The sequence below is a fragment of the Tamandua tetradactyla genome, chromosome 3 (assembly GCF_023851605.1).
Source record: "Tamandua tetradactyla isolate mTamTet1 chromosome 3, mTamTet1.pri, whole genome shotgun sequence".
Classification (NCBI taxonomy): domain Eukaryota; kingdom Metazoa; phylum Chordata; class Mammalia; order Pilosa; family Myrmecophagidae; genus Tamandua; species Tamandua tetradactyla.
The window spans coordinates 25,863,436-25,886,959 of record NC_135329.1 but is presented as its reverse complement, the minus strand read 5'-3'; the positions used below and the strand labels follow the sequence as shown (position 1 = coordinate 25,886,959).

General features: G+C 37.8%; 1 protein-coding gene across 1 annotated transcript in view; it reads left to right on the top strand.

The window, feature by feature from the left end:
• Positions 1-1,113: 1,113 nt before the first annotated feature.
• NEFL (neurofilament light chain) overlaps positions 1,114-23,524 on the top strand; it is a 55,868-nt gene continuing 33,457 nt past the window's right edge. The window contains exon 1 of the mRNA XM_077151849.1: positions 1,114-1,161. The gene's annotated coding sequence lies outside the window, so the exon portion shown is untranslated. The remainder of the gene's footprint in view (positions 1,162-23,524) is intronic.

Sequence of the window (23,524 nt, the reverse complement as noted above, 5' to 3'; positions counted from 1 at the left end):
ACAATAAGTAACTTCTGTCTGCCCTGTGCTAAAGATTGCAAACATAAAAATTAATCTCCTCAGCAACTTGGGAGGTATCTACTCTTGTTATGCCCCATTTTACAGATTAAATCAATACAGTTTGGGGAGGTTACATAATTTCTAGCAGATGGTAAATAGTAGAAACATGGAATCTGTCCCAGACTGCAAGATTTAGAGTCTGTGCTTTCAATCACTGCCTTATACTCATTTCCAGCTGTGTCCATCTAAAACATTTTTATTCCACAATCCTGGAACTCTGAGAATTATAAATAATTCCAAACAGACTTCGTCTCTTTACCCTCCTTGCCCATAACTCTTTTCTGAAGCCTTGGAATAAGCTTCAAACCAGACTTCTATAAAACTCAGGAAAAACATTCCTATTCTGTCAGGACTATAAGAGTTAAGTGTGTGTGTGAGAACAGGGAAGGTGGTTAAATGTTCATTGCTTATGTGATTACGGTAATAAATGTCCTGAAGATGTGAGTACACCCTCAATTTAATTTTATCTTTTGTGGCTGGCAGAGGCAAGTGATTTTCCTATAGCGTAAAATCTTCATGTATTTTGGAAGAAGACCTACTAATTTCTCAAGAACAAAGATAAGGCAACCTCAGCTAATAGATTATTCTTTACTGCTACAGTTACAAAGTAAATAATTCAACCTGTCTGGGATGTGTGCAAAAACCCTTGGGAAAAATCCAAAGTTAGTTGTGAAAATTTGAAAAGAAAAGCAGAAAAATAAATAGTTTCCTGGAACAGAAAGAAGAGCTTTAAACATTAGAGGGGCGCCTAAAGAGAGGACAAATGATTCCATCTCCCTCCGTCTACTCTGTTCCTGGTGGGAGAAAACCGGTGCGAGGGCTTGGGAGCCCGGGCGATGGGAGCAATTAGTTAGAAGTGAGAAAATGGAGAAATAGTTAGGCAGGGAGACTGGATATGCGTCTTTGGCGGTTGCGCAGGCTGCATTCCTTTCTCACGCGCCGGTGGCTCTGCTAATTTCGTTCTCTTTCAAATCAGGCAGAACTCCTTCATTGAAGGATCCGGCTAAGCTCGCAAAGATGGGCAGTTTCTGATAGAGATCAGCAAGCGTCACCTGTGAATCTCAGAAGGGAAAGTGTTAACCCAGACCCCTCCTCAGGAAGGTCAGTCACTCCAGTCCTTAGGCCTGGGCCAGACCTTAGGAACGAGGGCCTGTAAGGGCCTATGGGAACAAGGTCCTATAGGAAGGGCTCCTTTCCACCCCCTCTCGCACGCCTCCATTCTGCCGTGGGAAGCTGCCAACCAGAGTAGAAAGGCCACAAAGTTCCTTAAAAGAACGGTTCCTTAAACCGCTAATGGGTAAGAGGTTGAGTAAGGGACCGCTGCGTGTGTCCTGGGTGGGGGGAGGTGAAGCGGAGAAGCGGGGGCTGGGTGCCAACCAGCAGCATTCCCGGCGGGTTGCTGCGGCGTTTTGCACAAACAGCACACGTTTCTCACGGAGTCGCTGGCGCCTGCTGCAGTGACCGAGGACCGTGGTGTAGGGTGAGAACAGAAAGGAGAAGGGTGGCCTAAAGAAGAGAAAAGGGAAAGGGACTAGGAGCCCTAAAAAGCCGATAACGGGCAGAGATTGAGAAATCCCAGAAAAAAAAAGACAATAGGGACTATGCTTTGGGCAAACCACGCAGAGGAGGAATTAGATGGGAAAGAGAACAGTAGCCCAGGCAGTACCTCGATGATAAAAGACAAAAGCTAGAGCAGCAAGGACAGGGTCAGGTTCTCGGAGACCCGGGCCTTGACAAATCTTGTGCCTCTGCATCGCCGTGTATTCAACTCTAAAACCAAGGGATTGCTCCCGAGCAGGAAGTCAGAGCTCCTTTTTGAATTCAACGAATATTACGTGTTCCTTCTCCAGACAAGTGGGGCGCATTTTCAGGGGGCTCCTGTTCGCCCTCAAGTGCGCCAGCTGGTATAGAGGCGCGGCCCTGGACCCTGGCTGGGACTCTTAGCAACCCTGTGCGGGAAGGAAAGGGGGGCGCTCGCGCTAGGGAGGGGGCGCTGCGCCGAGGCGGCCCGGCAGATAGCTGAGCCGCCTGGGGGCCGCAGCTCCGGCAAGAAATGACTCAGCGTCCTCCGGCTGCAGGAAACCGGAGCGGAGAGAGAAGGCCCCGCCCGGCTCCGCATCCTGCCCCGCAGAGGCGGCTCTTGTCCCGAGCCTCAGCTCCCAGCGTGTGGTGTTTTGGGATATTGTCCCCATACCCTAAGTCTCTTTTGACCAAAGGGATATTCCCTTTTTCTCTCTGGTCCGGCACACCGCCGGCCCAGGTGCAGCTTCCCGGGTGATTCGCACAGCGCCCCTGGGGTTGTGCGGGTTCAGGGTACCGCTTGCTGGCCTGCCTTACCCTGCAGCACCCCGCATTTCCAGGTTTCAGGGGGCAGAAAGTGCAGCTGCCCCTCCTGTTCGCGGGATTGCCCTTCACCCTTCCGCAGTGCTCGCTGAGCTCGCTCTCCCGACCTTCCTCCTGGTCTCATTTATTTTTTTCTTCCCCGCTTCTTTCTCCGGAATAGTTGGGGTAGCATTGAACTCTGAGAACGCTGCAGCGGCATCTTCCCCAGAGCCTGGGCAGGGGGAGAAGGAAAGAAGGCAAGCTCGGATAGCCAACTCAGGCTGACAACACCGGGGGAGGGGGGACAGGATGGAAGAGGTCGTGTAAAACAAAGTTTTCCGCCGAACAGCGCGATTGTCTTGACGTGGACTCTCAGCCTGCAAACTGAGGGCGACGCCCTTGGGTCCTTTCCGCGACCCTCTCACCCATCTCGCCGGTAGAGGCGCTGTAGGAGCGGCAAAGCCCTCTACCCAGGAGGGGACTATGCAATGACCATTCTTTCAATAAGAGGGGGAGTTTGGCTTTTTAGAAAGGCTGTTGTGCAAAGCACAGATCATTAATTGCACGGCTGTACCAGCTCAGGGAAAAGGGAACCCGAAAAACTTTTCCCAAAGAAAGGACGTGGAGATATTTAGTTGACTGTCTCTCTGACTGCCACTTGGTTGTCACACTGAAAACCTGCCCAGTTAATAGAAAATATTACACATAAGCAATATATTTATATATTTTGTTTATGATATATATATATATATAGGCCACTTCCTTTCTTCTAAATTATGCTGGTTTCTAGCTCAATCTGCTGAAGTATTTATCCCCAGGGCCTGCCCTTGCTGCAGCCAAAATTTTATAGAAAAGTCTATTAAATCCTTTCCTATGCAGATCTAGTCCCCTTGATTCCCTGTTGGCTTGTCTTCTAATACTTTATATTGCCTCCTTCATCCTGCTCCCAGCAGAGAAAGGGTGACTCATTAATTCATTCATTTATTCCTCCTTATATGCATCAGGCATTGCCCTTTGCAACCAATATATCAGGGTCCTTTTTAATATAGACATTTGCATCTTTCCTTCTCTGTTACAAACGTGGACATTCTTTTCATTCCTTTTTGCCTTGAATTGTTTAATCGTAGCCTCTTTGTTTCCTGTGTCATTATGAAAGGGTTGTCTAATGACAAGGCAGAACTATAAACTAAATGGGTTTCCGTGACAAAGCAGAATCTCAGTGCTTGAGAGACTTTTAATGAGACATAACTTTGGCTTCTGGCGAGACCTGCTGATGAGGATGAGATAATGTCTCTGGCAGAATGGATGAACTTGGGATATAACCTGTTAATAGCCAGACAACCTGAAATCTTTTTGCAAAACGTCCCTGGGCCAATACTCAGGCACCTTGGTGCCTTGCTTTCTCCTATTGCAGTTCTGATCAAAAGATATGCTATTTGAAGACAGCACAGTCAAGTCACAAATTTGACCTACCAGAGCATATACAATTTAGAACCAGAAAACTGTGTCACTGGCAGAAATATATCATGTGCCAATGTTACACTACATTGACAAAGGTCTGCAGTAAGGACTTCCTGTTCCAGTATCCCTTCTGATAGCTTGAAATATGCCTGAACCACCTGCCCTTGGAAAACTGGCCCAATTGTCTTCTTTCTCTAATAAGAAACCGATATCCAGGGAAGTTTAGTGCCTTGTTCAACTGTAGAATTCAGTACTCCCAACTCTCTGTGCAGTACTTTTTTCTGCCATTCACTGCTTCCTTTGTCAATAATGGCCTGGGATACCCTTTTATAAAATATGTATACTTTTGGGAGGATTAGTGTACTAAAGCATTGCTCTCTCAATGTGAATTCTTTAATTATTAGAGGTTAATAAGTGAATCATCTGGAAATGCAGTGAAGTAAGGAAGGAGTGTGTAAAGAAGTGGGTGGAGAGGAAACTGCTACAGCAAGGACTCTTGGGAATCCAGTTGTCATGTGGGGCAGTTGGGGCTAGCAGGTGGGCTGAGACACTGGACAGCAAGAGGGGTGTGGGAAATGCTGTCTGGCCTAATGTGCATTGTGGCTGGAAAACAGACACACAGCTCTCCTTCTTCCAGGTCTGGGTATCGCTCAAACAATTGCTTTACACATGCTGAGATTATTTATTGTTTATCATCCTTTAGCCACTTAGTCTCACTCCTTGCTGCTGCAGAGTGGTGAGGAAGTGGGAAATTATTATACAGTGGGGAGCTGCACACTTAAGAAAGCACCTGTATCTCTCAATTCAAACTAAGTGTCCGGCATTTTAATCCATCTAAGAGCTTTCTTCTCAAATGAGCTGCCTGAAGGGGGTTGCTCGTCAGGTTTAAGGAAGTATGCTAAAGGGAGAAGCACGGCCAAGAAAAACTGCAGCAGCATATATGAGATTTGGCAGGAGGGAGCCAGCAGGGCAGCTGCAGTGGACACGGAAAATGATATTTGGGTTCCAGGTTTAAATACAGTGCTATTTTTTTCCTTAGTAATTTACCTAGTCCTCAGGGTACTCTTATATTGTTTCAATAAGTCAGTGTTATCAGCAATAATGTTATGCTTCTGTCAGCCAAGAAGCTTTATGGAATCAAAGAGAGACTAGCAGGTGCAAACACATAATATAAGATATATGGGGACCCTGATCACAGCTTAGTTTTTCTTTTTTAATAATAAACCTAAAGACGGCATGCCAATATTTCTTATAAATTTAACTCATAGGCATCACTCATCCAGTCCTCTTGGGTCTTGTAATGTCACTCCTCTGGCTAAAGGAATACATTTGCCCCTGAAAGTCTTAAACTTTACCATAATTCTGTGGCTATAATGCATAGGTTATATTATAGGAGAGAGGAAAATGCATAAATCTTCAACTTTAGTGTACATTACAATGAGACATTAAGGTTGTTCAGATTTGTTTTTGCCTAAAGATGCAGTTAAATATAAAAGCAATTTGAAGATTTTCTGTTTCCAAACATAGAATGAACACCTCAAAATACTCAATCATGAAAGTTTCCAGAAAGAACATTACATTAAGGAATGAAATTAGGCAGCACAAGGAAGCCCAAAGAAGAAGAGGTATTCAAATAATAAAGTCTTTTTTCTATATACTTTCATTTAAATAAAAATGCCACATTTAAAGAATGAAAATTAAGTAAAGAAGATTTTAATTAAGGAGTTTGAGTATCCTAACTATTAGTTAAGAGGGAAGTAAAAAATCATTTAATTAAGGTAGATATTGGTTTTCGCTTCCCTTTTAATTCTCATCAAATTGCCAATTTGGTTCTAGTATATCCTAAAAAAAAAACATTATATTTTGTTTAAGGCAGTTCAAAGCAAACTTATGAAGTCTTTAGATTTTTTTTTTGCTCTCCCTGGCTCCTCCACTCAGCCTTTCTCTTGCTCCTCACTCCCTCAAACTCTCTTTCTGTCACCCAGCCAGACTTTTTCTCAGGAAAGAATCCACTATTTTTCACACCTTAGTGAGAACATATATCAAAATATAAATTCTACCAGGGGTAGAGACATCTTAAAAATTCTATCTAAATTTGAATTCCAGAATATAAACAATTCTGAATCATAAGAGGAGATACGGAAAGTATTTAGGAAGCAAAAATTCCTTCTGGAACATCTTGGAAATAATCATGCTAAGAAGCAGCTCATAGAATGAGGGCAAATTATTGAGGTATGGTCTCATCTGAGGATATTACATGGACCTGTTATATATTCCTCTAGGCTGCACAGCTGCCTTTGTATAGCTGTTAAGAGTATGGACCCTGGAGCCATACTTGGCTGATAGAGTCCCCACTCTGTCATTTACTAGTTGCTTGAATTTGGGCAAGACTAATTTTTCTGTACAGACTCGAATAGATATTTGCACACTAATATTCATAGTGGGATTATTCACAATTGTCAAAAGATGGAAGCAACCCAAGTGCCCATCAGTCAGTGAATGGATAAATAAAAAGTGAAATATGCATACAATGGAATATTACTTAGCCATAAAAAGGAATGAAGTCCTGATACATGTGACAGCATGGATGAACCTAGAAAACAGCATGTTGAGTGAAATAAACCAGATGTAAAAGGACAAATATTGTTCAATCTCACTGATTTGAAACAATTAGAATATGGAAACTCATAGAGTCAGAATCTAGAACGTAGGTTGTCAGGAGACAAGGTGGGAATAGGAATGGAAAGTTAATACTTAAAATGTACAGGTTCCTATTTGGAATGATGGATATATGTCTTGGTCATGGATGGTGATGATAGCACACATTGTGAATGCAACGAACAGAACTGAAATATATGTTTGAATGTGATTAAAAGGGGAAATGCTAGATTGTATGTAGGGTGACAGAATAAAAATTTAAAAAAATCAATGGAACTATATTACACAGTGAACCCTAAGTTAAAACATGGACTTTAATTAATAGTACAATTATAAAAATGCACTATTATCAATTGCAACAAATGTTCCATGCCAGCGCAAGTTGTTTTTGGTGGGTGGTGTATGGGAATCCTGTATATTGCAGGTGTGATTGTACTATAAATCCACAATACCTCTAGTAAATGCAAAAATAAAAAAAAAAGAAGCAGTTTTTTAAATCTGTAATACAACTTTAATAACAGTACTGACCTTGTACAGGTTGTTGGGAGGGTAAGAAGAGACACTGCATGCTTAGTGCAGTGTTGAGGAAATGGCTAGCCCTCCATAAATCTTAGTCATTATTATTTTTCTGTGTAAGTGTACACAGATCTAGGAGTTAGAAGACTGGGCTTCCTATTTATATCTCAACTACTGATTGTGTATGGTTTTTATTTCTCCAAGAATTTTCGTTTTCAGAAGTTTTCAACTTCCATTTGAAACTTCCAGATGGTGGCATCAGAAAACTCCAGGTTACTATTCTCCCATAGAATCTTGAACAACTAGTAAAAACTGGCAGAGCCATTTTCCTCAAAACTCTAGAAAACAGTTAAAGGGCTACAATAACTGAACAAGTGCGAAATCAAGAAACTGTAACTTAAAACAATGGTAAGACAAGCTCAATGGTAAGACAAGTTCATGGTGCCCTTGCTTGTTTCCACCTCCACACCCTCAGTGTAAAGTGAATCCCTGGTGGCATGGGAGATGATGACTCCTAGGGATGAGTCCGGCCCTGGCACCATAGGGTCAACAATTCCATCCTGACCAAAAGGGGCAAAAGAAGTGTAACTAATAGAGTATCAGTTGTTAAGAGAGTTCAAATAGAGTTGAGATGCTACTTTGGAGGTCACTCTTATGCATCAGTTAGACATTACCAACCAAATTCCTGCCAATCCTAAAGAACACCTAGGGCATTATATAAGAATCTACAAAGGTTTCATGCACTAGGGGTAACTTTCCAGAAACCTAGAACCTCCAGAGGGTCCCTGGACCAGATAAGTCCTGAAACCTAGAGGGCCCAGCCTTTACAGAACATCAGTTAGTCCCATCACTCTACTCCATATTATTAACAGCCCCTTCTAACATAAAAAGTTAGAATGGCCAAAGCCCAAATACCCCTAAAGAGTGGGACAGAAAGATCAAAGGTGATGATGGAGTTAGACAGAGAAGATAGAGTTAAACAAATATGATTCCTGAATGATTAACTTGATATTTCTTTTAGTTTCCTGTATCTTAGAACAGCTAGAAGTAAAAACCAAAAATTGTGGATTTGTAACCTGTACCAAACTCTGCAGTCTGTTCTATAACTAATTGCTGTGCTGTGTATTGAAATTTATTGCTTTTTTGATGTATGTTTTTCACAAAAAAGAAAAAAAGAGTTAACTGTGATGATAAAAAGAATATTTAAGCCTTCTTGCCTCCTATATGCTGCAGCAGCTAGAAGGAAGAATCTGAGATGATGATATGGTAGCCCATGACAAACTGTGGGATCTGTCCTGTAACTACTTGTTGAAGAGTGCTTTGAAAACTATTGTTTTTTTCTTTCTTTGCTTTGTATATATGTTATATTATACAATAAAAAAGTTATTTTAAAAAAGGCCAGGGAGTGGAGTGACTGTATTTATTAAAATAAAGAATTTCCATGGTTACATATTAAAAAATAAATATATATAATATGTATATAGATATATAGGTATACAAAAAAATGAGAAGGGACTCAAAATATACCTACAAAATCAAATAAATATGAAAGTAGACATTAACAGGAGAACTGAGGGACATAAAGACCAATAAGCAGAATGACTGAACAAAGTCCTTTATTAAAAGAAAGTGACTTTAAATGTAAATTAGTCAAAAGGTAAGATTTGCACAATGGATAAAAAAGCATGACCCAACTGTATGCTGTCTTTAAGAGACTCCAAATTCAAAGATACAAGTAAGTTAAGGGTGAAAGGATGGGAAAAATATACCATGAAAATAGTAACCAAAAGAGGGCTGGGATGCTGTACTAATATCAGATAATTGACTTTAAGTCAAAAACAGTTATGAGAGACAAATACAATATGCTGATAAAGGGGAAGATTCAGCAGGAAGATGTAACAATTATAAATATATATGCACCTAACAGCAGAACCCAAAAATACATGAAGCAAATAGTAACAGATTTGAAGGGCAAAATTGAAGGTTCTACATTAATAATAGGAGACTTTAACATGCCACTCTCAACAATGGCTAGAACATCTAAAGAGAAGACCGATAAGGAAATAGAAGAACATATACAGAACATTTCATAAAAAGAGCAGAACATATGTCCTGTACGTGAACCATTCTGTAGGATAGACCATATATTAGGTTGCAAACAAATCTCAGTAAATTAAAACATATTGAAATCATAGAAAGCAACTTCTCTGATCACAATGGAATGAAGCTAGAAATCAGTAATAGGGAGAAATGGTAAAATCACAAATGTGTAAAAATTAAACAACATACTCCAATAACTAATGGGTCAAAGTGGAAATTACAAGAGAAATTAGGAAATATCTTGAGGTGAGTGGGAATGAAAACACAACATACCAAAACTTAAGGGATGCTGTAAAGGCAGTGCTGAGAAAGAAATTTATAGCTCTAAATGCTTATGTTAAAAAAGAACACTGATCTCAAATCAGAGACCTAATTTGAAAACTGGAGGATCTACAAAAAGAAGAGTAAACTAAACCCAAAGCAAACAGAAGGAAGGAAATAACAGATTAGAACAGTGACATATGAAAAGGAGAATAAAAAAAAAGAATCAACAAAACCAGAAGTTGGTTCTTTGAAAATATCAATAAAATGGACAAAGCTTCAGTTAGACTGACAAAGAAAAGAGAGAGAGAACACAAATGACTAGAATCAGAAATGAAAAGGTAAGCATTACTACCAACCCCAAAGAAATAGAAAGGACTTAAGAGGACACTATGAACAACTGTATGTCACAAAATTAGATGAGCTAGATGAAATGAACAAATCCCTAGAAATGTATCAACTACCTAAACTTATTCAAAAAGAAATAGAAGATCTCAACACACCAATAAAAAGTAAAAAGATTAGCCAATAATTAAAGATCTCTCAACAAAGAAAAGCTCAGGAGCTGATGGTTTCACAGGAGAATTCTACCAAACATGACAAGAATTAGCATCAATCCTGCTCAAACTCTTCCATAAAATGAAGAGGAAGGAACCCTTTTTAACTCATTCCAGCATGCTAGCATCACTATCGTACCAAGCCAGATAAAGACACCACAAGAAAAGAAAATTAAAGAACAATATCCCTTATAAATAGAGATGAAAAATCCTGAAGAAAATTCGGGTAAACTTAATCAAATAATAATTAAAATAATTGTATAACATGATTGTTCTAGTTTACAGTTCTAAGGTTGAGAAAATGTCCCAATTACAACAAGTCTATAGAAATGTCCAATCAAAGGCATCGAGGGAAAGATCCTTTGGTTCAAGAAAGCTAATGAAGTTCAGGGTTTCTCTCTCAAGTGGAAGGGCACTTGGTGAATTTTCCTTCTTCATCTCCAAAGATCGCTGGCTGACTGGTGGACTCTGCTTCTCATGGCTATGTCGTTCTGCTCTGCTCTCTCCGAATCACCTCATTCTCCAAAAAATGTTCCCTCTTTTATGGGACTCTAGAAACTTATCAAGACCCACCCAAATGGGTGGAGACATGTTATTACCTAATCCAGTTTAACAACCACTCTTGATTGGGTTACATCTCCAGGGAGATGATCTAATTACAGATTCAAACATACAGTATTGAATATTGTTCTGCCTTTATGAAATGGGATTTTGATTAAAACATGGCTTTTCTAGGGTACATACATCATTTCAAACCAGCACAATGATCAAGTGGGATTTATCCCAGGTATGCAAGGTGGTTCAGCTTAAGAAAATCAATTAATATAATACATCACACTAATAGAATGGAGGGGGAAAGCACATGATCATCACAACTGATGCAGAAAAGGCATTTGACAAAATCCAGCACTCTTTCTTATTAATAGCACTCATACAACTAAGAGCAGAAGGAAATTTCTTCAACATAGTAAAAGACGTATATGAAAAACCCACAGCTAATATCATATTCAATGGTGAAAGCCTGAAAGTTTTCTCTCTAAGATAATAACAAGACAGGAATGCTCACTGTCACCAGTTATTCACATTGTATTGGAAGTTTTAGCTACAGAATTTAGGTAAGAAAAATAAATAAAAGTCATCCAGATTATCAAGGATAAAGCAATGCTTTCCTTATTTGCAGATGACATGATCCTATTAGAAAATTTGGGAAAATCCACAACAAAGTTACTAGAGCTAATACATGAATTTATCAAGGTGACAGGGTATAGCATTGACATGCAAAAATGAGTAATGTTTTTATATACTAGTAATGAACATTCTGAAGAAGAAACCAATAAAACTTCCATTTCCAGCAACAGCTAAAAGAATTGAATATATAGTAATAAATTTAACCAAGATCCAAAAGACTTTATGTGGAAAACTACAAAACATTGGTGAAAGAAATAAAAAGAGACCCAAGTAAATGGATGGACATTTCACATCTATGGATTGGAAGACTCAATATGGTTAAGATGTCAATTCTACCAAAAGCAATTTACAAATTCTATGCAATCCCAATCAAAATTCCAACAGCCTTCTTTGCAGAAATAGAAAAGTTAACCATCAAATTTATATGGAAAGGGTAGGGCCTCAAATAGATAAAACCATCTTGAAAAAGAAGAGCAAAGTTGGAGAACTCACATCTACTGATTTTAAAACTTAACACAAAGCCGCAGTAAATAGAACAAGGACAGACATATAAACCAATGGAATTGAATCTAGATTTCACAATGAAACTCATATCCATGGCCAATTTATTTTTGACAAGGTTGCCATGTCTACTTGATGGAAAGAATGGTCTTTTTAACAAATGGTGTTGGGAATACTGGATATCCACATGAAAAAGAATAAAGGTGGATCCCTATCTCACAACATATAAAAAAATTAATTCAAATTGGATGAAATACTTAAATATAAATACTAAAATGATAAAACTGCTAGAAGAAAACATACAGAAATATTTTGAGGAAATTGGTTTAGGCAATGATTTCTTAAACTTTCATCCAAAGCATGAGCAACAAAAGAAAAAAATAGGTACATGGGACTTCATCAAAATTAAGAATTTTTGTGCATCAGAGGACTTTATCATAAAAGTAAAATGTAACCTACAGAATAGGAGAAAGTATTTGCAAACCACATGTCTGATAAGGACTTAATAACCAGAGTATAAAAAGAAATCCTGTAATTCAACAAACAGACAAACAATCCAATTAGAAAATGTGTGAAATACTTGGACAATTATCTAAAAAAAGATAAACAACTAGCCAATAAGCCATGAAAATATGTACAACATTGTTAAATATTAGGGAAATATAAATCACAACCAAAATGAGATACCATTTCATACCCACGAGAATGACCACTGTTAAAACTATGGAAAATTACAAGTATTGGAGAGGATGTGGAGAAATAGGAATACTCTTTCATTGTTGGTGAGGGTGTAAAATAGAAGTGGAAAACAGGTTGTTTTTCAGAAAAGTAACTATAGAATTGACATATGATCTAGCAATCCCACTTTCAGGTATATAACCAAAATAATTGAAAGCCGGGACTCTAACAGATATTTGTAGACTGATGTTCCTAGCAGTATTATTCACAATTGCCAAAAGATGGAAGTAGCCCAGTGTCCATCAAAGGCGAATGGATACAATAAAATATGGAATGTTTTTCAGCCATAAAATGTGAATGAAGTTCTGATACATGCTACAACATGGATGAACCTTAAAGACATCATGTTCACCTCTGCAAGTGAAACCTTTGCCCTCCCCGCTACATGGGACATGATGTCCAGGGGTAAAAGTTTCCCTAGAAGTGTGGGAAATGACCCTTCAGGATGACCCTGGTTCTGGCACTGTGGGATCAACAATGCCATCCTGACCAAAAGGGATAAAAAGTGTGATAAGTAAGGCATCAGTGGCTGAGAGAGTTCAAATACAGTCGAGAGGCTACTCTGGAAGTCACTCTTACGCATGCTTTGGTTAGACATTGATACCTATCATAACTTGCCAACTCCCAACCAAAAGCATGCCTGCCAACCTTAAAGAGTACCTAGGGCATTATATAAGATTCTACAAAGGTTCTATGAAGTAAGATAACATTCCAGAAAGCTACCACCTCCAGATGGGTCCCTGGACCAGATAAATCCTGAAATGCAAAGGGGTCAGACTTTCCAGAACATCAACTAGTTCCAGCCCCTTATCCCATATTATTCACAACCCCTTTCCACATGAAAAAGTTAGAATGGGAATAGCCCAAATACCCCTAAAAAGTGGTAGAAAGATCAAAGGTGATCCTGGAGTTATACAGAGAAGGTCTGGTTTAACAAATGAGTATGAGTGCTGAATCATTATACTGATATTTCTTTTAGTCTCCAGTGCCTTAAAGCAGCTAGAAATAAAAACTTAAAATGATGAATTTGTAACCCATACCAAACTCTGAAATCTATTCTACAACTAATTGTTGCAATGTACTTTGAAATTTATTACTTTTTGTACATGTATTATTTAAAGAGAAGGTAGAGTATAACAGAGAAGATAAGATTTAACAAATGAGTATGACTGCTGAATCATTATATTGATATTTCTGTTGGTCTCCAGCGGCTTGGAGCAACTAGAAGAAAAAACAAAAAATCATGGAACTGTAACACATACTAAACTTTAAATACGTTCTGTAACTACTTGTTAAAATGTACTTGGAAATATATTGGTTTTTTTGCATATCTGTTATATTTCATAATAAAAAAGTAAAAAAAAAGACCATCATGTTGAGTGAAATATGCCAGACACAAAAGAATAAAGATCGTATGATCTCACTGTTGTTAAATAACGAGAATATGCAAATCTGTAGAGTCAGAAAGTAGAAAATACTTAACCAACAGCTGGGATGGGGGTAGGTAAAAGGGAGTTAATTGGGGTGATAAAACACTTTTGGTAATGGATGGCGGAGATGGTAGCATAATATTTTGAATGTAATTTACACCACTGAATTGTATATCTGAATGTGGTTAAAGGAGGAAATTTTAGGTTTTATAAATATTATCAAAATCAAAATAAAAAAACAGAATTGTACAACACAAACGGTGAGCCCTAATGTAAATTATCAGCTCTATCTAATAGCATCAATTATAATAACATTATTTCATCTATCATAACAAAGATACCAGAGAAATAGTGGTAAAAATAAGGAAAATTGTTTATGTGGGGGAGGGGGGTATATCATTCTTTCTTATGGTTTTTTGTATTTCTACAACTTTTCTAATAAAAAAGTCTTCAAATAACTTGACATCATTTCAGCCTTCCCATTCTCGTGCCAGCCCCTGGCAGTAAATTACACTCTAGGGAAAAACATTCAAATTTGCTAAAGAAACAAAGTATCTTATGTCTTGCCAGACACTTCGAACGGGACTTCAAGCTTTGCTGCTTCCATTACTCTTATTGTGTCCTTTAAATTCAAATTCAACAAATATTTGTTGGGTTAATATTTATGAGCCTTTGCACAAGGAGCATTATCTCATTAAATCATCAGCAAAGTAGAAATTATTGTCCGTATTTTATATGAGGAAACCCTAAACGGAAAGAGATGACATCATCTCTAACATCACACAGTAGAGAAGATTTGTCTTATTTTCCCAACACTTATGTCAGGATATATATATTTTTAAAGTTCTCTTGGAAGACCACTTCAGAGTCGAGAACAGAGTTTTCTTTAATCTCATAGTTCTCAAAAGCATAAAAATAATCTCTCCCTTTACCATATCTTCAACCAATCACAAAAGAAAATGAATGGCTGATTCCTGCAATGCATTAAATTGGTCCCTAACGGTTTGGTAGAATCAGATGCCTGCTGAGCGGATGCAATTACCAGCAGGGAAATAGGCCGGCATTAGCACCTAAGCACACACACAGGATGGCGTGGGGATGACTTGGTGAAGCCACAGACTTAAGGAAGAAAGAAGCCATTTTAAAAACCTTCCTGCAGACTGGAGAAAGTGAATCTTTGCTCATTTGAAAACAACGTCTAGATGTTAGAGAACAAAGCAGGAAAAAACACGAAAGAACTCACTGGATTCAGGCAGTGTGTGTGTGTGTGTGTGTGTGTGTTTCTTTTAATAAGTAATGCAGAGATATTTTTCGTCTCAACATGAGGCAAGACTTTATATAAAAGCAAAGGGAAAACACTAAATATTAAAAGTTAGTTATTCGGTACAAATATGATAGAGAATCATTTGATAAGAGTTTATAATCCACACAACTAACAATATAAAAGGGAAAAAAGGAAAGGACATTAATATATAATTCCCTGAAAAAAAGTAAAATGGCCAACAAATTAACAAGCATTCTGTCCAATCACTAGTAATCAAACAACTACCAGTTGAAACAGTAACAATATACACTTCACTTGCCAACTAACAAATATTTAAATAATGATCATGTCTAATATTAGTGAGGATTTGCAGTATTAGATGTTTTCATGTTCTGTTGGAAAGCATGTGAGCTTAAAAATTGTTCATGTATGTTAACCAAAATAAAGGTCTAAAAATATATCCTGAGGAAATAGTCAAATATGGGGACAAAATTTATGTATGAAAATATATGCTGTTGGTTTACTTGTATTAAACAGGAATCTGGAATCCATTTATGTGTCCAATATGAGATCAATCAAACACATTATCATCCACACAGATGAAGAATATAAAGCAGCCATTAAAATGGGTTGTGGACTGTTTACTTACTTGAAAATAAGCTTTTTAATATATAATATTAAATTTAAAAGCAGGATATACAATTACACAGAGCATGATTCCAGCTCAGACAAAATTTTATATAAATACACATTTACGCAAATCTGGAAGGGAATATATTCAAAGTTGAATAGAGATTTTTCTTAAGCAGTGCAATATTTTACTTCTATACTTTTTGAATTTTCTATACCCAGTATGTATTATTCTTCAGCCCTCCAGCCCCACCCCCTGTCATTTTTAAAAGATTGGAGGTACCCTCATGGTTTTTCACTTAATTTTCATGTGGGTTCTCGGTGTATGTGGCACCAATACCAATTTCTTCAGGGTCTTAATTCTGTCAGAGATGGCTGGATGCTTGGTTTCTTGGTGGTTTTGTGTCTCAGTGAGGCATTTCTGTGTTACAGCTTTTTCATATTGCTACTGCTGGGCTTTCTAGACAAGCCGCCTGAAGAAATCTTCATTTAGTGGGCTTATTTGGGAGTTGTATATTTCCTTTGCCCCTAGACTCTGCTAAGAAAAAGAAAGAAAAAGATAATTTCAAATGCAGCACACACCATTGGCCTCTGCTGTTGCTGACATCTTAACTAGTAGACTCTTATGATTTGATGTATTGTAGTTTTCTTGCCTTCAGCCCTTTTGTTCCGTGAATATTTTGCTACATTGGCTATGGATTTAAAGAGTCTTGTGACACTGCAGAACGTCAGAAACTGTGGCAAGTACATGAAATGAAACATCCTCTATACAAAAGATACAAAAATCTCAGATCCACTCTTTACTGAGATGAAAACCATTTCCAGCTTGGAAAAGTGCTATATTTGATGGAAAATTGGGACTATTATATCTGTCCCTTACTTCTCCCCTCACATTCAATTTAGATAGCATTTGGATGGATGGAAACAGCAAGGGCTCAAATATAATTACTCTATAAATAATTAATACAGTACCATTATTATTACTTTAAAAATCCTATTTTGTAATAAGTCTCCTGATAGTAGCTGAAGCTTAATTTAGCCAAGTAACTGTTCTGCGTTAGGTAATGTGGCCCATTATATTTTGGGCTCAGAAGATATTTCCAGATGTAATGAGACAGTGGTGATCTATCACTCTTTCTGGGAGCCACTTTCTTAGAATGCCAGGGACATGTCTGAGTTTATTACCACTTTCCATGGCAGTTGTGATAAAATTAGTTTGGTACTTGATTATACAATTATCTGTAGTAGAGCCCAGGTAACTCAATGTTCTTTGCTGTTCGCAGAGGTCAAGTTTTAATTGAACACCTTTTTAATGCTTTTGATATGAAGTTAAGTGAAAATACCTCATACAAATATCTAGATGGAGATAGACAGATAGATGGATAGATAGATAGACAGATAGAGAGATAGACAGATAGATATTGATAGGTGGTATAAACTCAACTGTGTGAATGTCCCTAGGTAATTATAATCTATGAGCATTCCAAAATGTTAGCTGTGATTATTTCTGAGTGATGACCTTTTAAAATCATAATATGGAATATTTTCTTCCAAATAATTCTCCCGATCTTCTACCATAAGCATAATTTACTTTCCAAATCAGAAAAAAAAAAAGAGCTGTTTAAAAACAAGCGGATGTCTTTCTGAAGCCTTTGCCCTGGCCTCACAGAAGGCATTATGAGACACCCACACTATGTACAAAGAGATTTCAATTGGATGACCCAGCCCTAGCACATCATCAAAAATAATTGACGGAAAATGCAACCCTTGAAGCTTTATTATCTCCATCTGACATCTGTAGTTCACAGGAAGGAGACTGATATATGGGTAATTAGAGGGCATCCAATATTCTGATCCCAGCTATCCTATTAGACTTGTCAGATGTATAAGTAAATGTCTGCACAACATAATTTGAGCCAGAAAATGTAAAATGTACTTTGAGTATAAGTCAATAATGCATAGGTTTTTAAATTTTCTCAGAAATGTCTTTGATACTTACCCTGAAGATAGTTGCAAAGTACTAAGTCTCTGCTTCTATAGAACCCATTGATTCAGAGGTAGAAGCCTGAAAAGTAGCTACCACCACAAAATAAAGATGGTTTGTAGTCACAGAACAGTCACTTATTTTAAATTAAAATGCCATGTGTTCCTTTGCCCAGAAGGTTACAGGTCCACCTGGTATGAGCACATGTGGGCAGCAGTAGCTCTTAGGTCCAGGACCAAGTTTCTTCGGAGCAGGACTTGAGGGTGCAAGTTCTCTGTGTCTCTGCCTATTCCACCCCCATCATTGGGTACCCATCCCCCGGGGGAGTCCTCCTTTACTCCCAGTTAAGAAGATGGGACCTGTTCTTTCTTGCCACAATGTTAACTAATGGAAATCCAGTAATGCCTTACACGCCTCATACAGTTTTACGCTGGCCTTCCAAAGCTACAGCCCCAAGCCCTTAGAGAGTCTTAGTTTTTGAAAGCTTCCCTAGAACTGGATCAGTTCAAGAAAGAAGGGATTAGATAAAAAAAAAAAAGTGTTAGGAAAACTGGCTAACCACTTCTCTTCATACACCAAGAAACATTTCAGATACGTTATATTTCAAAAATTAAGTAGATGAAATAAAAAAATTCTTAAAGAAAATATAGGTAAATATTCATGGGCCATTGGGATGCAGAAGGACGTTACAAGCTTTATAGTAAAGTTTAAAAAAAAGGAAGAGAATGATGAGTTGGAGTACAGAAAATATTTTAGACTGTTACATAGAAAACCTCCTTTAAAAAGTTAAAAGACAACAAACTGACCAAAGTTGTGCAACATATGTTACGGACACAAATTCACTAAATATATTTAAAAAAACTAAATATATCAAAAACTATCACATACCTAATTTATAAGATAAAGACATAAGTGGAAAATAACAAAAGTCATTGTATTATTTAGGGGGTTAAACTCTGCTGCATGAAACAGAAATCCAAATAACAGTGACTTAAATAAGACAAGTAGTTTTTCTCTTGTAATAAGAAATTTGTTGTTAGATGGTTGCTGACACTGTTACAGCAGGTAAAGATTCTAGAGCTGAGTATTCTGTAATCACCTTGGCTTTTCCCTTACAGTCACAATATGGCTGCCCCTCCTCCACCATTGTGTCTATATTCCAAGTTGGAAGAAGAGGAAATGATAAAAGCACATGACAGCCAAGTGCCACTCTACAAATTTGAAGTATATCTCTTTTGTCAGATTTTGCCACATAAGCATCTTTTTTTTTTTTTTTACAAAGAAGGCTTTTAAATACCATTTTTTAAAAGATAGGTACATACCACCTTTCACAGAATTAGAATTGTTAGTAAAGAAGGAGAGAATATTCAGTGGACAAGTAGCAATATTGTAGTCAAGAATGTAAAATTCATAAAAAATACATAGTGCTTGTAAATATATATATATATATATACACTCAGATACACATTAGAAATCAAAATGAGCTACAAAATTCACCTATAAAATGGACAAAAATCGAGAACAATGAAAGATGGATAAGGACCTGAAGAAGTTGACCTTTTACCACTAATTCTGGCTACGGAAATCTGGAGAGTAGTTTGGTAAAAGATACCGAAAGTATTAAAAGCATTCCATATTTTTTATCCAAAAATTCCATCTCTATAAAATATACTAAAGGGAACAATTGTGGAAGTGTGCAAAGATTAACTATAAAGATGAGCACTGTGTGATCATTCATTCGTTCACCTGGAAAGCTTCTACAGCTGAGATTTCACCAGTCCAAGAAGGGTCGTGGCGTCCAGAGGACTAGACTATGTAAACTAGTCCACTACTTCGCTTCCTGCTTTCCCGTCTTTCTTCCTAATAGAACTCCTGAGAGTGAGCCTGGTTTGGGTAAGGGTCCCTTTCATTTTGCCAGGGATTCAATCATCTATAATCGTAACAATTTTAGTATCTTTAAGACCTTGTTGAGTTGCTAAAGTCAACAACAGAAAGAAAAAAAAAAATCTAAATAAGCCACTTCTGGAGATTATACCATCCGTGTGATTCCTGTGATGTTGAGGCAATGAATTTTCTTATTACTTATCAGTTTTTTTTTATTTTTTTAAACAAACAAAGCAGCAAAACAACCTGAACAGGAGAAGTAGTATTTATTTTGTCTCTTACAACATTTGGGGAGGTCAGAGGACACACAATCCATATAAATAAGTATTAAAAGCCCTTGTAAAAAAAAAAAAATGAAAATAGCCTGCCATAGGAAAGACCCGTGTTCAAATCCTGGCCCTTGCGCTTTCCAAAAACAAATAAACAAGCAAAGAAACAAACAAAAAACCAACCAAACAAAAATTCAACAAATGGTCTGCAATAATGGGGATACACACATGGAAAAAGAATGAAATATGATCCCCACCAAAATATTTTAGAAAATATTTTCTGAAAAAAAGATTATCAGGGCAGGCCACGGTGGCTCAGCAGGCAAGAATACTCACCTGCCATGCCAGAGGACCGGGTTCGTTTCCCGGTGCCTGTCCATGTAAAAAAAAAAAAAAAAATGATTATCAATAACAGAGGGTGATTATGCTCTTTTTCTTTTGTCTTTGGTGACTGCTTTCCAGAGCAGAGCAATTTGGCATTGACTACTAAATAAAAAGAATATTTCTTTCTTTCTTTTTTTTTTTTTTTGAGCTCAAGAAAACCCAACTATTTTTAATTCTTTTGTTTTCTTAAATAATACTTTATGGTAATTATTTTAACTATATTATTCAGTGTACTGCGTAAATATCTACCAAATAAAAGTAAACATTTTGCTACATGTAAAAGAAAACAAAAGCCCTTGCCCTCTGCAATTTTCTAGTATCCACACAAATTCCTGAGAGCCTGTTTTGCTCCTCGTCCCTCTCTTTTGCTCTCTAAATCCTTCCAGACTACCCCACCTTGCATAGCTACAGTCTGTGCAAGAACTATAATTCCTTATGCTCTGACTCTGGTTTCGTCTTTTAATCCTCACAGACCAAGAACAGACTGAGAACACAAGTGAAAGCTAAGCAGACAGTGGCTGAATATTATATTTTGGGTAGGTGGAATAGGAAGTCTGTGAATTCTCAAACATTAATACTTTTGATCCCATCATGCATCAAATATTTCTTGATCATATATTGGTGTAAGTCAGGCAATATGCATAAGTGGTGAACAAATAAACATGATCCCTATCCTCATGAAGCAAATAGTCATAGGGGAAAAAAAAACATTAAAAAAGGAAACAAAGTATATAATTAGAAATTTCCACAACACCTTAAAGAAAACAAACAGGATGCTATGAGAAGACGTAATAGGGGAGAAGGGGAACGTACCATGGATTAAGTGGCCATAGGAATCCTCTCAGAGTAGGTAATATTTAAGCTGAGAGTGCTCAGGAGAAGAGTGGGGCAAAGATATCCAATGCGATGGAAACAAAGATGTCAAGAATGCCTTCCAGGTCTTTTAAACTTTAAAGATGCCAGTTTTGGGGAAATTCATACAGATATAAAATGATCTTCTACTCAGGGGATTGGATTTATTGCAGATAGATGACATTTTAAGCAATGCTGTGGATGAGATCTGCTAGGGAGTTAGTATGGCAAAAAAAGAGAGAATTTTGATTGCCTGAGAGATAGAAAGAAAACCAAGGGAGTGTTATATCATGAAAGCCAAAAGAAGGGAGAATTTCAGGCAGTAGTGAGCTCAAGAATGAATGGATCAGAAAAGGAGCAGCCATTGGAAATAGGTCTTGAAGGGAGGGAAAAAGGCATTCTATTAAAAGGGAACAGTGTGGAAGGCACAGACAGAAGAAAAGAGAACACTATTGAGTTCTGTTGAGGCATAAGGAAAGTTTGGGGCATCTCAAGAAAGGTTCTGAATGTAGGTTGAAGAGCAGGTCATGGAGAAAAGAACAATTTTAGACTGGGTATTCAAATGCCTTGTTTCTTCATTGTTTTCAGGTTTCCTCTGACATATAGCCTTCACTGAGAGGCCTTCCCTGGTTCTTGTCTAGAATTCCCACTTTTATTGACCCTCGACTCTACTTTAGTTTTCTTTTCAGTAATTGATACTACCTATCATTATTATATACTTATCTGTCTGCTATCTGTCTCTTCTTCTAGAAGGGCAGCTCCATGATGGCAGGAGATTAATTTTATTCACTGCTGTATTTTCATGGACTGAACTGTACCCACTCCCTGGTAGGTGATTAGTAAATATTTGTTGATTAATAAATGAATCCACAGAATTCAAGTGAGTAGCTGAAAGTGAGGACAAATGGAGATATATGTGGGAAGTGTGAAAAGCATAGTGAAATTATGAAATCTTCATCAATTTAGAATGTGAAGTAGGTTTTATTAAAGAAGCATGTTGGGATTTCTGGGCCCTGTAGAGTGCCCAGTTGAGACAGATGACCATGAATTGTGGTATGGTGGTCTTTAGTAACGGTTAACTGACTGGATGTTTGGGGCAGAAAAGATGTCTGGGTTTATCCATGGCTAGAGTTTTGCCATGTTCATGCAGCAGAGAGGAAGAGAGACAAATGGTTGGTTGTAATAGGCCATGGAGTCCATGCTGAGTAAAATGGACAGTCAAAACAGAAGGGAAGGTTGTGGGGAGAAAGAAATTGGTAGAGTCAATGGATTATGGTGTAGTTGAAGCTAGAGAATTATTACAATAGTTATATAGCAAGTGAGCTGAAATGAGAGGATATTGCGATTGGAGAGAGCGATGTTTGAATTTTTTATTTTAGGACTAATACCTCTCTAACAAGATATTGACTAAACAAATTATGAAATAAAAAAATTTATGTCTTTATAATGAAGTGTTATACAGCCATTAAATATGATATGTAAAAGAACATTTAATGACCTGGAAAGATGTTCACACTATATGTAAGTGATAAAAAAGGAAACTACAAAACAGTAAGAATAGGGTGGTGCAACAGCGGCTCAGTGGCAGAATTCTTGCCTACCATGCCAGAGACCCGGGTTCAATTCCTGGAGCCTGCCCATGCCAAAAAAACAAAAACAAAAACAAACAAAGAAAAACAATAGGAATTAAACCATAGCACAAGTGAAGTATTTGCATGGAATAAAAACTGGAAGGATACATGCTAAAATGTTCATTGTGATTACATCTAGGTAGCAGGATTATATGACATTTTAATTTTTTATATTTTCTAAATATACTGCAAATATGTAATATTTTATATTCAGAAATAAACCTTGATATTTTCTTAAGGCTTACTGATGTTAGAGCACTCTCTTGAGTGCTCTCTTGAAGTGCAGAGTTACCTGAAAAGTGGGGAAGATGTGATATTTAACAGTTGACATCTCATAGATCATTAGCTCAGTAGAGACATTACACATTAATGAGGTCAGTGCGCTTGTTTCAGACGTGGTCGCCGTGGGCAACGAGAGCGAGGGCGGGCTCCTCTAGATCACAGTGAGTGAGCAGCAGAACTCAGAGAAGAAGGTTCCTGTCCTCACCTCTGAGCAGTGCTACCCGCTCCCCGACACCGTTTTTCCCAAGCGCCGCATCACGAGTTGAGAGAGGCACCTCCGAGCAGGCAGGCTCTTTCTCGTTCCACACTTCACACGCCGTAGGGAGCTGCTCTAAGACATTTATAAGACTAGAAGTAAGCATGTCTTGAATGGTCAAATGGCGGAAGAAATGGATTGTAGAAAGCATTTATAAGACTGGGTCTATTTCCCAGATCATGTCTTTTCCTCACGAGGAATAGGCAGTCCCATTCCGTTTTCAAGCCAGGTTAAAATAGTGTCTGAGAGATTCCCACATCATTCTTAACAGAGACGTTACTCCACATTATTTTACA